Source organism: Heptranchias perlo, chromosome 19, assembly GCF_035084215.1.
Source record: "Heptranchias perlo isolate sHepPer1 chromosome 19, sHepPer1.hap1, whole genome shotgun sequence".
Classification (NCBI taxonomy): domain Eukaryota; kingdom Metazoa; phylum Chordata; class Chondrichthyes; order Hexanchiformes; family Hexanchidae; genus Heptranchias; species Heptranchias perlo.
In genome coordinates, this window is record NC_090343.1 from 46,330,470 (window position 1) to 46,347,283 (window position 16,814).

Here is a 16,814-nt window from a genome sequence, read left to right on the forward strand (position 1 = left end):
TTCTACAGTCCTATATCCAGATATTCCTCCCCCTCCCTTTTATATCGGAGTGCCTCTAACTCGTGCTCTAGGTCAGTGATTCTGAGCCAGAGTGACTCAAGAGACAGACATTTCCCACAGATGCGATCATCTGGGACAGTCTCAGCGTCCACACATTCCCACATTTTTTTCAGCAAATCTGGCCATTCACAAATTGTGCCGGGACTTGCTGTTTGTAAACCCTTGCTGCAGTCCTGTGTAGCGATGGAAAATTACCGGAGAAGGGACAGAACCCCACCCTCAAGGCAGACGTTATATTAGCACTGAAGGTATTTTGAATTTTTTTTTCTACATTAAACATCAATTTTTCTGAACAACTTTGAAAGCAAAACTGTTGCCAATTACACTGGCTGATCTCTCACAGCTACAGTCGGCAAGTACAATACGTGAGTCGATCACAGGTACAGCTGAGGAAGCAAAAGGTCCAGGAGGGAAGGACTCGTGTGGCAAGTCTTTATATCTTGCAATGTATTCTAAATGGTTACAGCAGCTCTCTTGTATTTTTAAAATTTATTCTATATGCTCAAAAACAACCATTTCTCATATAAGTAAGCAACAAATTGAGAGGGCGATCCTAAATTAAAGTCATAATTTAAATGTGTACCCTTATTGCAGAGATATTTGGTAAATTTGCGATTATGCAAATTAGTTAAATGCTGAACTTGAAGTCAATGGAAGGACGAATCAGGTGAGGTGTATGAGGGGCGGTCAATTTGATATCGCCCACAGTTAAAATGGCCAACAATGTTCCAGAAAACTGTCCTGAATCCATTTTAGAAACTCATTGGGCCGACCTTTCCAGTAAGCAGCGAACGAACGGTGCCCACCATTTGTTAATCATAGAAGTTACAACATGGAAACAGGCCCTTCGGCCCAACATGTCCATGTCGCCCAGTTTCTCCCACTAAGCTAGTCCCAATTGCCTGCACTTGGCCCATATCCCTCTATACCCATCTTACCCATGTAACTGTCCAAATGCTTTTTAAAAGACAAAATTGTACCCGCCTCTACTACTGCCTCTGGCAGCTCGTTCCAGACACTCACCACCCTTTGAGTGAAAAAATTGCCCCTCTGGACCCTTTTGTATCTCTCCCCTCTCACCTTAAATCTATGCCCCCTCGTTATAGACTCCCCTACCTTTGGGAAAAGATTTTGACTATCGACCTTATCTATGCCCCTCATTATTTTATAGACTTCTATAAGATCACCCCTTAACCTCCTACTCTCCAGGGAAAAAAGTCCCAGTCTGTCTAACCTCTCCCTATAAGTCAAACCATCAAGTCCCGGTAGCATCCTAGTAAATCTTTTCTGCACTCTTTCTAGTTTAATAATATCCTTTCTATAATAGGGTGACCAGAACTGTACACAGTACTCCAAGTGTGGCCTCACCAATGCCCTGTACAACTTCAACAAGACATCCCAACTCCTGCATTCAATGTTCTGACCAATGAAACCAAGCATGCCGAATGCCTTCTTCACCACCCTATCCACCTGTGACTCCACTTTCAAGGAGCTATGAATCTGTACTCCTAGATCTCTTTGTTCTATAACTCTCCCCAACGCCCTACCATTAACGGAGTAGGTCCTGGCCCGATTCGATCTACCAAAATGCATCACCTCACATTTATCTAAATTAAACTCCATCTGCCATTCATCGGCCCACTGGCCCAATTTATCAAGATCCCGTTGCAATCCTAGATAACCTTCTTCACTGTCCACAATGCCACCAATCTTGGTGTCATCTGCAAACTTACTAACCATGCCTCCTAAATTCTCATCCAAATCATTAATATAAATAACAAATAACAGCGGACCCAGCACCGATCCCTGAGGCACACCGCTGGACACAGGCATCCAGTTTGAAAAACAACCCTCTACAACCACCCTCTGTCTTCTGTCGTCAAGCCAATTTTGTATCCAATTGGCTACCTCACCTTGGATCCCGTGAGATTTAACCTTATGTAACAACCTACCATGCGGTACCTTGTCAAAGGCTTTGCTGAAGTCCATGTAGACCACGTCTACTGCACAGCCCTCATCTATCTTCTTGGTTACCCCTTCAAAAAACTCAATCAAATTCGTGAGACATGATTTTCCTCTCACAAAACCATGCTGACTGTTCCTAATCAGTCCCTGCCTCTCCAAATGCCTGTAGATCCTGTCCCTCAGGATACCCTCTAACAACTTACCCACTACAGATGTCAGGCTCACCGGTCTGTAGTTCCCAGGCTTTTCCCTGCCGCCCTTCTTAAACAAAGGCACAACATTTGCTACCCTCCAATCTTCAGGCACCTCACCTGTAGCGGTGGATGATTCAAATATCAAACCTCCCATAACGTCCTGGGATACATTTCATCAGGTCCCGGAGATTTATCTACCTTGATGCGCTTTAAGACTTCCAGCACCTCCCTCTCTGTAATATGTACACTCCTCAAGACATCACTATTTATTTCCCCAAGTTCCCTAACATCCATGCCTTTCTCAACCGTAAATACCGATGTGAAATATTCATTCAGGATCTCACCCATCTCTTGTGGCTCCGCACATAGATGACCTTGTTGATCCTTAAGAGGCCCTACTCTCTCCCTAGTTACTCTTTTGCCCTTTATGTATTTGTAGAAGCTCTTTGGATTCTCCTTTGCCTTATCTGCCAAAGCAATCTCATGTCCCCTTTTTGCCCTCCTGATTTCTCTCTTAACTCTACTCCGGCAATCTCTATACTCTTCAAGGGATCCACTTGATCCCAGCTGCCTATGCATGTCATATGCCTCCTTCTTCTTTTTGACTAGGGCCTCAATCTCCCGAGTCATCCAAGGTTCCCTACTTCTACCAGCCTTGCCCTTCACTTTATAAGGAATGTGCTTACCCTGAACCCTGGTTAACACACTTTTGAAAGCCTCCCACTTACCAGACGTCCCTTTGCCTGCCAACAGACTCTCCCAATCAACTTCTGAAAGTACCATCAAAATTGGCCTTTCCCCAATTTAGAATTTTAACTTTTGGGCCAGACCTATCCTTCTCCATAGCTATCTTAAAACTAATGGAATTATGATCACTGGTCCCAAAGTGATCCCTCACTAACACTTCTGTCACCTGCCCTTCCTTATTTCCCAAGAGGAGGTCAAGTTTTGCCCCCTCTCTAGTCGGGCCATCCACATACTGAATGAGAAATTCCTCCTGAATACACTCAACAAATTTCTCTCCATCCAAGCCCCTAATGCTATGGCTGTCCCAGTCAATGTTGGGAAAGTTAAAGTCCCCTACTATTACCACCCTATTTTTCTTGCAGCTGTCTGTAATCTCCTTACATATTTGCTCCTCAATTTCCCGTTGACTATTTGGGGGTCTGTAGTACAATCGTATCAAAGTGATCTCTCCCTTCTTATTTTTCAGTTCTACCCATATAGACTCAGTGGGCGAACCCTCGAATATATCCCCTCTCACTACTGCCGTGATGTTCTCCCTAATCAAGAACGCAACTCCCCCTCCTCTCTTACCTCCTGCTCTATCTTTCCTATAGCATCTGTACCCTGGAACATTGAGCTGCCAGTCCTGCCCCTCCCTTAGCCATGTTTCAGTAATAGCTATAACATCCCAGTCCCATGTACCCATCCATGCCCTGAGTTCATCTGCCTTGCCCATCAGACTTCTTGCATTGAAATAAATGCAGTTTAATCTAGACTTCTCTTGGTCTTTGCCCTGCTTTCTCAGACCATCTGTCCGGTCATGTTCTGTACACTCTCCCTTACTGCCTTTTGTTTCTGTCACCACTTTATTTCCCACTGACTTCCTGCATCGGTTCCCATCCCCCTGCCATATTAGTTTAAACCCTCCCCAACAGCACTAGCAAACACTCCCCCTAGGACATTGGTTCCAGTCCTGCCCAGATGCAGACCGTCCAATTTGTACTGGTCCCACCTCCCCCAGAACTGGGTTCCAATGGCCCAGGAATTTGAATCCCTCCCTCTTGCACCATCCCTCAAGCCACGTATTCATCCTAGCTATCCTGTCATTCCTACTCTGACTAGCCCGTGGCACTGGTAAGCAATCCTGAGATTACTACCCTTGAGGTCCTGCTCTTTAGTTTAACTCCTAACTCCCTAAATTCAGCTTGTAGGACCTCATCCTGTTCTTTACCTATATCGTTGATGCCTGTATGCACCACGACAACTGGCTGTTCACCCTCCCCCTCCAGAATGTAAATGTAAGGAATCTTACAACACCAGGTTATAGTCCAACAAATTTATTTTAAAATCACAAGCTTTCGGAGATTATCCCCTTCGTCAGGTTCACCTGAGATGGCGTTCTCAGGCAGCTTACGGAGGAGGGTCGCATCTGGTACAGCAACCTCTGGATTTCCGTGTTTAACTGCGTATGTGCGGTTGCCGGAAGTTACTGTCCGATTTGCACAGAAATAACGGTGAACGCTGTTAGCCTCATTGTTAATTTCACAGCAAAATCCGGCCCATTGCCTTTACTACTTGAGCCATTCTGCTTCTCCCAGTCTGTGAAAATTAAAATCTCCCATTATAACCACATTGTTTTTGCCACGTTTCCCAGATCTCCATATTTATACATCCCATTACTACATCACTACTATCAGGAGGTCTGTAGGCAACTCCCAGCAGAGACTTGCATCCTTTACTGTCCCTTAATTCAACCCGTAGTGTTTCCGCTGTCTGATCACCCTCACTGAAATCTCTGCGTCCTACTGCTGTAACTGTGTCCTTTATCAATATTGCTCCTCCTCCACCTTTCCCAATGTCACTGTCCTTTCTAAAGATCCTATAACCTGGAATATTTAGCTTGTAGCCGGGTCTCTGTAATGGCTACGACATCATACCCTTTAAGCTGAATTTGTGCTTCTAACTCATTTGTTTTATTTCTTATGCTATGTGCATTTGTACAGAAATCTTATTTGGGTGATTGTTCCCACCCTGCTCATAGGTCCATATGGTATATTTCTCACACTTTTTGACCTATCACACTTTTGGTTGCTGGTGCTCTGTACGTTGTAATACAGGCAATTGAATATGTTTTTAAAATTTTTTATCACTCCTGCTTTATTTTAAAAGGTATTTTATGATTATTTCCTATAACTTTTTCTGTTCTCAGAGTATCTTTATTATCTTTATCTCCTTTTGTACTCTGACCTTTGCTCTTATCCACACTTTTTCATACCTTTCCACCTGGACTTCCTCCTCCCTTTATTGGTTTAAAGTCCTTGCTACAGCCCTATATTCAGATATTCCTCCCCCTGCCTTTTATGTCGGAGTGTCTCTAACTCATGCTCTAGGTCAATGACTCTGAGCCAGAGTGACTCAGGAGTCAGACATTTCCCACAGGTTTGGTCATCTGGGACAGTCTCAGCGTCCACACATTCCCACATTATGCAGTCTCGACACACAGCCTGTGCTGCCATTAAGACTTCTTTCTTTCTTTTTTATTTATTGTACAGCTAACTGATTCACCTTTAATATTAAATGTTGATTATCAGTAGATTTTATTTGATTTCTTTTAGGTACTTTTTATTACTCGGTTTAGTTTAATTAGCCTATTTCTTTCTCATATTGATGTCAGTTTTTATTTATTTAATTTTTATTACTTACTTAAAGCTGTTAGTTAGATTTTTGCCCCTGACTCTTACTTATTCATTTCTGTTCTTTACCTTTTTTTAAATTCGTTCATGGGATGTGGGCGTCGCTGGCAAGGCCGGCATTTATCACCCATCCCTAATTGCCCTTGAGAAGGTGGTGGTGAGCCGCTTTCTTGAACCGCTGCAGTCCGTGTGGTGAAGGTTCTCCCACAGTGCTGTTAGGAAGGGAGTTCCAGGATTTTGACCCAGCAACGATATATTTCCAAGTCGGGATGGTGTGTGACTTGGAGGGGAACGTGCAGGTGGTGTTGTTCCCATGTGCCTGCTGCCCTTGTCCTTCTAGGTGGTAGAGGTCGCGGGTTTGGGAGGTGCTGTCGAAGAAGCCTTGGTGAATTGCTGCAGTGCATCCTGTGGATGGTACACACTACAGCCACAGTGCACCGGTGGTGAAGGGAGTGAATGTTTAGGGTGGTGGATGGGGTGCCAATCAAGCGGGCTGCTTTGTCCTGGATGGTGTCGAGCTTCTTGAGTGTTGTTGGAGCTGCACTCATCCAGGCAAGTGGAGGGTATTCCATCACACTCCTGACTTGTGCCTTGTAGATGGTGGAAAGGCTTTGGGGAGTCAGGAGTTAAGTCACTCGCCGCAGAATATCCAGCCTCTGACCTGCTCTTGTAGCCACAGTATTTATATGGCTGGTCCAGTTAAGTTTCTGGTCAATAGTGACCCCCAGGATGTTGATGGGGGGGGATTTGGCGATGGTAATGCCGTTCAATGTCAAGGGGAGGTGGTTACTCCCTCTTGTTGGAGATGGTCATTGCCTGGCACTTGTCTGGCGCGAATGTTACTTGCCACATATCAGCCCAAGCCTGGATGTTGTCCAGATCGTGCTGCATGCGGTCACGGACTGCTTCATTATCTGAGGGGTTGCGAATGGAACTGAACACTGTGCAATCATCAGCGAACATCCCCATTTCTGACCTTATGATGGAGGGAAGGTCATTGATGAAGCAGCTGAAGATGGTTGGACCTAGGACACTGCCCTGAGGAACTCCTGCAGCAATGTCCTGGGGCTGAGATGATTGGCTTCCAACAACCACTACCATCTTCCTTTGTGCTAGGTATGACTCCAGCTTACTATATAGTTTAGTGTTAAAGGAAGAGTAAATAATTGAACACTTAGCTTTTGATCCACATTTAATTTAGCTAGTGCCTTCTTCCCCTTGGCACCTAATTCCCATTCTCACCAAATTCCTGTTTTAAAATTTTTGCTCCATTCCCACCTCACTGTACTGTGCTCTCTGCTCAAGATGGTGACACCGCTGGCGATGGTGGCAGTGATGGTGATGGTGGCACTGCTGGCGATGGTGGCAGTGATGGTGATGGTGGCACTGCTGGCGATGGTGGCAGTGATGTTGATGGTGGTGCTGCTGATGATGGTGGCAGTGATGGTGATGGTGGCACTGCTGATGGTGGCAGTGATGTTGATGGTGGCGCTGCTGGCGATGGTGGCAGTGATGGTGATGGTGGCACTGCTGATGATGGTGGCAGTGATGGTGATGGTGGTGCTGCTGGCGATGGTGGCAGTGATGGTGATGGTGGCACTGCTGGCGATGGTGGCAGTGATGGTGATGGTGGCGCTGCTGGCGATGGTGGCAGTGATGGTGATGGTGGCGCTGCTGGCGATGGTGGCAGTGATGGTGATGGTGGCACTGCTGGCAATGGTGGCAGTGATGGTGATGGTGGCACTGCTGATGATGGTGGCAGTGATGGTGATGGTGGCGCTGCTGATGATGGTGGCAGTGATGGTGATGGTGGCACTGCTGGCGATGGTGGCAGTGATGGTGATGGTGGTGCTGCTGGCGATGGTGGCAGTGATGGTGATGGTGGTGCTGCTGGCGATGGTGGCAGTGATGTTGATGGTGGTGCTGCTGGCGATGGTGGCAGTGATGGTGATGGTGGTGCTGCTGGCGATGGTGGCAGTGATGGTGATGGTGGTGCTGCTGGCGATGGTGGCAGTGATGGTGATGGTGGTGCTGCTGGCGATGGTGGCAGTGATGGTGATGGTGGTGCTGCTGGCGATGGTGGCAGTGATGGTGATGGTGGTGCTGCTGGCGATGGTGGCAGTGATGTTGATGGTGGTGCTGCTGATGATGGGGGCAGTGATGGTGATGGTGGCGCTGCTGATGATGGGGGCAGTGATGGTGATGGTGGCACTGCTGGCGATGGTGGCTATGGCCACAGCACTCATTTTAGCAGTGGCACAATGCTGGTGGTGGTGCAGGTGGTCACTTGTGATAATGGTGGGTTGCAGAACAGAGTTTTAAAAACAACTTGCAGCCAGAAAAGAAGCACTTGAAGGGACAGTAAATGTGATGCGGTTGGTTCAGGGAGATACTCTTGTGCAGCACAAAGCAGGCTCAGGGAGTTGGAAATCTAGTCCGATGCAGTCAGAACTCAGCTTTATAAAGCGAAAATCTGGGCTTTCCAGATTGAGTTTGAACCATTGCCCTAGTGTGAATGTATGTCACTCCAGTTTCACTCTGTCGAATTTATCGTAATAAGCTGGTGGTTTTAGTGACCGGGTCACTCATTCTATGTAACTGATCTCAGCTTTTGTATAAAAAACCTTTACTGTGATGGACGTTGCAATGCAAAGTACAAATTGATTGCTATCATAGCCCAAGTTCGTCACGCAGGCTCCCTTGGGAGAACATGGAGATCACTGTTGATAAACACATAACTTTGTACCTTTAAATCTTTCATCCTCCCAACATCTGTTGAACCAAAGTGTCTTTTATCTACATCCTCAAAGGAAAGCAGGGCAGCCAAGGTTCAAAGATACTCAACTCTACGTCATCCGTTTGATCCTTCTGCCAATTCTAAGACTCAACACCTAGCAATAAATATTACCTTTCCCTGTATCTGTCGTGAGCACAGTCCTATGCTGTGAGGTTTGGCCCATCCAAAACCAGTTTGAAATTGCCCAAACCCATTTTCACTTGGGTCCCAGAACAGTTACCAGATATGTTATTCACACTACCGAAATCAGGCCACAATGAGTTGGAATAGATTCAGTTCCAGCGTGCATTGACCACATCAGTCCTTGTGTGGTTAGGGTAGTTAGTAGCCATGGTACAAGTGTTAGCCATGGCTCAGTGGTAGCACTCTCACCTCTAAGTCAGAAGGTCGACACTCCAGTGCAGTACTGAGGGGGTGCTACACTGTCGGAGGTGCTGTCTTTTGGATGAAACGTTAAACTGAGGCCCCATCTGCCCTCTCAGATGATGTAAAAAATCTCATGACACTATTTGAAGAAGAGCAGGGGCGTTCTCCTCATGTATTGGTCACCATTTATCGCTTAACTACTGTCACTTATCTCTTTGCCGTTTGTGGGATCTTGCTTTGCGCAAATTGGCTGCTGCATTTGCCTAATTTACAACAGTGACTACACTTCAAAAGTACTTCATTGGCTGTAAAGCACTTTGGAGCATTCTGATGTCATGAAAGCCACCATATCAATGCAATTTTGCTCTTTCTTTACTGGACTAGTGTCCTAGAGATTGTGAGTACAAACCTCACCATGGCAAGTTGTAAAATTGAATTTAATAAATCTGGCAACTTGTGGCCTAGCACCAGAAAAAAATGACCAAAATTCCCGTTCCCGTCCACTGGCCAAGGAGTGGCCGGGTTTGGGCAGAAGTGCGAGGAAATTTATTGAAATGAGGCCGAGTGGTTAAAATTGTCTGGGCCTCGACATCTCAGTTGTTTCTGGGTGCACCGCCCGATTTGGTGCTGACCATTCTTGCCCCCCGTTAAAATCAGGGCTTTACATACAGCAGCACACAGACATATTCTAGATATTTTATACAGCCAAATTGAACTGGATACTATCCTGATGTGGGAAAGCTCAGTCAATGTCCCCTTGATATATCCAGGGCTTTAATTTGTGCCTGTGGGGGCTCACATGAAGCACTGCATTGTGGGAGCTGCCTGCGGGTCTCGCCTATGAAGCATGGCATTGTGGGACTGATGGGAGGCCCCCATGGACAAAGTTCACCTATTGCCTGTGAGTAGGCCAGGGTGAATGAAGCCTGAAGGACCCATGGCAGGTAGCCAGAAAGCGTAGAAAATGTATCATCACCTAATGTCAACCCTAGTAATTATGCACTCTGCAGGCATGAGCTTTCTGTCACCTGTACAACGGCCCTACACAGCCTATGATCTTTGTGTTGTTTATGGTACAAGGAATCAGGAGGGGGAAGACTGAAGGGAGAAGAGAAGAAAATGATCAGTAAATATTTCACATAATCTGACTGTGAATAATTTTCTAAGCGCACGGACTCTATCAAACTGCCCTGACGTATGGAATAGTTTTCATCAACACAGCATTGCATTTGATGGTATCATATAATATTCTGTTTAAGGTGGTTCACCATTGATGTATTTGTCACGTGGCTAGGGCCTCGTTCAAGGTCTATTGTAGCTGTTGCCCTGTTGCATTACTAATTTCTCTCTCAGTGTGTTTAAAGGTCAACGTGTTTCTCACACTGCTGGCCTGGTCCCTGCTGATTTCAAGGCACCCGGTCGATGTTTTGAACGATGTCCATAAGCAATCTAACGTCACACCTTACAGAACACAGTCATTCTGAATCCTTCCATCTATCAACTTCACAGCATCTGGGATTATGAAACACAATTAAACACAGGAGGAATCTGTTTACATTTCTTTATTATGAGTGTTCACACTTTTCTAGTTTCTACCCTGACTTTCCCTCTCCCTACCCCTGCCTTAAATTCCACAGTCAACTCAGTTCTCTTAATACTATCTTCAGGATGCACTGCAGCAACTCGCTAAGGCTTCTTCGACAGCGCTTCCCAAACCCATGACCTCCAGCACCTAGAAGGACAAGGGCAGCAGGTGCATGGGAACACCATCACCTGCACGTTCCTCGTTTTACACCCCTAATCGGGTGCAGCAATGTTAGATTTAGACCCCGATGAGCTTTCACCAGCCTGTCAGTAGGTGACACAGCACATGGTCCTCTACCTTTGGTGCTGCCGGTACGTTTGGGAGTGGCCCACGGCGAAACTGCCCAACCGCGGTCTTTTATTTCGAATAGAAAAAGCAGTTCCAGGGCTGAAATTTCATGAGAAGAACATTGATAATGCCTGACACAGGTGCGGTCCGAGAGGCAATACTGGGCTTGATTGTGTCAGGGACCAAATTAACATCAGTAGAATGATATTCCATCATTAAAATTAACGGGGGCGCTGGGGGAGCGTCACGGTTTAAGTTCCTATAAAGTCCTTTGACTATCAGGAGACACTTGAGAAAGGTGAAAGGCTGATCTAGTTTCGGACATGGATCCATAAATTGCCACGATAGCAGGTTCTTTTTAAAAAATGTGTTCTCAGCATGTGGGCGATGCTAGCAAAGCACTTATTACCCATCCCTATGTGCCCCTGGATCTATGCAGTCCTCGCAGTGATGGTGTTAGGTAGTAGTCCAGAATTTCGACTCAGCGACATTAGCGATTGTTTTTACAACCGGGTGGTTTACCAAGCTGCTTCATGGGGCATTCAGTCACCCACGTAGTGTCGGGCTGGAGTCAAGTGTAGGCCCTCAGGGACATTAGCAAACCAGTTGCATTTTTAAGACAATCTGGTAGCTTTCATGGTGGGACTCGAGCACCTCGCTGTGCGCAAACTGACTGCTGTGTTTGCCTAATTTACAACAGTGACTACACTTCAAAAGTACTTCATTCGCTGTAAAGTGCTTTGGGATGTCCTGAGGTTGTGAAAGGCACTATATAAATGCAAGTTCTTCCTTTTGAATGGAAATGGCAGTGCCAGGCCCACAATTTCAACAGAAGAACATTGATAGGAACTCTACGAGGATGTTGCCAGGACTGGAGAATTTTAGCTATGAGGAAAGATTGGATAGACTTGGGTTGTTCTCTTTGGAACATGATGTGGAGATGCCGGTGATGGACTGGGGTTGACAAATGTAAGGAATCTTACAACACCAGGTTATAGTCCAACAGTTTTATTTGAAAATCACAAGCTTTCGGAGGCTTTCTCCTTCGTCAGGTGAGTGTCGAGACTCATTGAAAATTACCGCATATGTAGTCATAGAACAATGCCTGGTGATTACAGACAATCTTTCCAACTGCCCATTATCAAGGCCATCAAATTACTTGAATAGTGTTCAGACAGAGAAACCTTAGATACCCCAGACATCTGAATATACAAACGGCCAGAACCAAAGAAAGGGAGGGAGAGAGAGAGAGAAACATCCAAAAGGAAGAGAAAGAGAGAGAATGACCAGTTGTATTAAAAACAGATAACTTTTTTTCCCCCTGGTGGGGTAACGTGTAGCGTGACATGAACCCAAGATCCCGGTTGAGGCCGTCCTCATGGGTGCGGAACTTGGCTATTAATTTCTGCTCGACGATTTTGTGTTGTCGTGTGTCTCGAAGGCCGCCTTGGAGAACGCTTACCCGAAGATCGGTGGCTGAATGTCCTTGACTGCTGAAGTGTTCCCCGGCTGGGAGGGAACCCTCCTGTCTGGCAATTGTTGCGCGGTGTCCGTTCATCCGTTGTCGCAGTGTCTGCATGGTCTCGCCAATGTACCATGTTCCGGGGCATCCTTTCCTGCAATGTATGAGGTAGACAACGTTGGCCGAGTCACAGGAGTATGAACCATGTACCTGGTGGGTGGTGTCCTCTCGTGTGATGGTGGAATCTGTGTCAATGATATGGCATGTCTTGCAGAGGTTGCCGTGGCAGGGTTGTGTGGTGTCGTGGACGCTGTTCTCCTGAAGGCTGGGTAATTTGCTGCGAACGATGGTTTGTTTGAGGTTGGGTGGCTGTTTGAAGGCGAGTAGTGGAGGCGTGGGGATGGCCTTAGCGAGGTGTTCATTGTCATCGATGACATGTTGAAGGCTGCGGAGAACATGGCGTAGTTTCTCCACTCCGGGGAAGTACTGGACGACGAAGGGTACTCTGTTGGTTGCGTCCCGTGTTTGTCTTCTGAGGAGGTCTATGCGATTTTTCGCTGTGGCCCGTCGGAACTGTCGATCGACGAGTCGAGCGTCATATCCCGTTCTTACGAGGGCGTCTTTCAGCATCTGTAGGTGTCCATCGCGTTCCTCCTCGTCTGAGCAGATCCTGTGTATTCGCAGGGCCTGTCCATAGGGGATGGCCTCTTTGACGTGGCTAGGGTGGAAGCTGGAAAAGTGGAGCATCGTGAGGTTGTCCGTGGGCTTGCGGTAGAGTGAGGTGCTGAGGTGCCCGTCTTTGATGGAGATTCGTGTGTCCAAGAAAGAAACCGATTCTGAGGAGTAGTCCATGGTGAGCTTGATGGTGGGATGGAACTTGTTGATGTTATCGTGTAGTCTCTTCAGTGATTCTTCGCCATGGGTCCATAGGAAGAAAATGTCGTCGATGTATCTGGTGTATAGCGTTGGTTGGAGGTCCTGTGCAGTGAAGAAGTCCTGCTCAAACTTGTGCATGAAAATGTTGGCGTATTGGGGTGCAAATTTGGTCCCCATGGCTGTTCCGTGCGTTTGGGTAAAGAACTGGTTGTCGAAGGTGAAGACATTGTGATCCAGGATGAAGCGGATGAGTTGTAGGATGGCGTCTGGAGATTGGCTGTTGTTGGTGTTGAGTACTGAGGCTGTTGCAGCAATGCCGTCATCGTGGGGGATACTGGTGTAGAGTGCCGAGACGTCCATCGTGGTGAGAAGTGTTCCTGGTTCAACTGGTCCGTGGGTGCTGAGTTTTTGTAGGAAGTCTGTAGTGTCGCGACAGAAGCTGGGGGTTCCCTGTACGATGGGTTTCAGGATGCCCTCGACGTATCCAGAGAGGTTCTCACACAGGGTTCCTTTGCCTGATACGATAGGACGTCCGGGTGTGTTGGCTTTATGTATCTTAGGGAGGCAGTAGAAGTCTCCCACGCGGGGAGTACGTGGGACGAGAGCGCGTTGGATGCTTTGAAGGTCTGGATCGAAGGTCTTGATCAGTTTGTTGAGCTGGTGGGTGTGTTCCTTGGTCGGATCTGCGGGTAATCGTCTGTAGTGTTCCTGGTTGTCCAGTTGTCGGTATGCTTCTTTGCAATAGTCCATTCTGTTCTGTATGACGATGGCTCCTCCTTTGTCCACTGGTTTGATGACGATGTTGCGGTTGGTCTTGAGAGCGTCGATGGCGTTGCGTTGTGCTCGGGTGACATTCTGGACTGTCTTGTGAGTGTGGCTGATGAATCGGCCAGACAGTACAACAATCGCCAGACAGGAGGGTTCCCTCCCAGTCAGGGAACACTTCAGCAGTCAAGGACATTCAGCCACCTTCGGGTAAGCGTTCTCCAAGGCGGCCTTCGAGACACATGACAACGCAAAATCGTCGAACAGAAATTGATAGCCAAGTTCCGCACCCATGAGGACGGCCTCAACCGGGATCTTGGGTTCATGTCACGCTACACGTAACCCCACCAGCAAGGGGAAAAAAAGTTATCTGTTTTTCATATTCTCTCTCTCTCTCTGCCTTTTGGGTCTCTTTCTCTCTGTCGTTTGTGTATTCAGTGGTCCTGTAGGTAACATCACTCTGTCTGAACACTTTGATTGCCTTGACAATGGGCAGTTGGAAAGATTATCTGTGATCACCAGGTATTGTTCTCTGACTATAAATGCGGTAACCTTCCATGGAATCCCACACTCGCTCACCTGACGAAGGAGAAAGCCTCCGAAAGCTTGTGATTTTCAAATAAAACAGTTGGACTATAACCTGGTGTTGTAAGATTCCTTACATTTGTCAACCCCAGTCCATCACTGGCATCACCACATCATGATCACAGGGATGGTCAGTGATCACAGGGATAGTCAATGATCACAATGATAGTCAATGATCACAGGGATAGTCAATGATCGCAATGATAGTCAATGATCACAGGGATAGTCAATGATCACAGGGATAGTCAATGTTCACACTGATAGTCAGTGATCACAGGGATAGTCAATGTTCACAGGGATAGTCAATGATCACAGGGATAGTCAATGATCACAGGGATAGTCAATGTTCACAGGGATAGTCAATGATCACAGGGATAGTCAATGATCACAATGATAGTCAATGATCACAGGGATAGTCAATGATCACAATGATAGTCAATGATCACAGGGATAGTCAATGATCACAATGATAGTCAATGATCACAGGGATAGTCAATGTTCACAGGGATAGTCAGTGATCACAGGGATAGTCAGTGATCACAGGGGTAGTCAATGATCACAGGGATAGTCAATGTTCACAGGGATAGTCAGTGATCACAGGGATAGTCAGTGTTCACAGCGATAGTCAGTGATCACAGGGATAGTCAATGATCACAGGGATAGTCAATGATCACAGGGATAGTCAATGATCACAGGGATAGTCAATGATCACAGGGATAGTCAATGTTCACAGGGATAGTCAGTGATCACAGGGATAGTCAATGATCACAGCGATAGTCAGTGATCACAGGGATAGTCAATGATCACAGCGATAGTCAGTGATCACAGGGATAGTCAATGATCACAGGGATAGTCAATGATCACAGGGATAGTCAATGTTCACAGGGATAGTCAATGTTAACAATGATAGTCAATGATCACAATGATAGTCAATGATCACAATGATAGTCAATGTTCACACTGATAGTCAGTGATCACAGGGACAGTCAATGATCACAGGGATAGTCAATGATCACAGGGATAGTCAATGTTCACACTGATAGTCAGTGATCACAGGGATAGTCAATGATCACAGGGATAGTCAATGACCACAGGGATAGTCAATGATCACAATGATAGTCAATGATCACAGGGATAGTCAATGATCACAGGGATAGTCAATGATCACAGGGATAGTCAATGTTCACAATGATAGTCAATGATCACAATGATAGTCAATGATCACAATGATAGTCAATGATCACAGGGATAGTCAATGTTCACACTGATAGTCAGTGATCACAGGGATAGTCAATGATCACAGGGATAGTCAATGTTCACACTGATAGTCAGTGATCACAGGGATAGTCAATGATCACAGGGATAGTCAATGATCACAGGGATAGTCAATGATCACAATGATAGTCAATGATCACAGGGATAGTCAATGATCGCAATGATAGTCAATGATCACAATGATAGTCAATGATCACAATGATAGTCAATGATCACAGGGATAGTCAATGTTCACACTGATAGTCAGTGATCACAGGGATAGTCAATGATCACAGGGATAGTCAATGACCACAGGGATAGTCAATGATCACAATGATAGTCAATGATCACAGGGATAGTCAATGATCACAATGATAGTCAATGATCACAATGATAGTCAATGATCACAGGGATAGTCAATGTTCACACTGATAGTCAGTGATCACAGGGATAGTCAATGATCACAGGGATAGTCAATGACCACAGGGATAGTCAATGATCACAATGATAGTCAATGATCACAGGGATAGTCAATGATCACAGGGATAGTCAATGATCACAGGGATAGTCAATGTTCACAATGATAGTCAATGATCACAATGATAGTCAATGATCACAGGGATAGTCAATGTTCACACTGATAGTCAGTGATCACAGGGATAGTCAATGACCACAGGGATAGTCAATGATCACAATGATAGTCAATGATCACAATGATAGTCAATGATCACAGGGATAGTCAATGATCACAGGGATAGTCAATGATCACAATGATAGTCAATGATCACAATGATAGTCAATGATCACAGGGATAGTCAATGTTCACACTGATAGTCAGTGATCACAGGGATAGTCAATGATCACAGGGATAGTCAATGACCACAGGGATAGTCAATGATCACAATGATAGTCAATGATCACAGGGATAGTCAATGATCACAGGGATAGTCAATGATCACAGGGATAGTCAATGTTCACAATGACAGTCAATGATCACAATGATAGTCAATGATCACAGGGATAGTCAATGTTCACACTGATAGTCAGTGATCACAGGGATAGTCAATGACCACAGGGATAGTCAATGATCACAATGATAGTCAATGATCACAATGATAGTCAATGATCACAATGATAGTCAATGATCACAGGGATAGTCAATGATCACAATGATAGTCAATGATCACAATGATAGTCA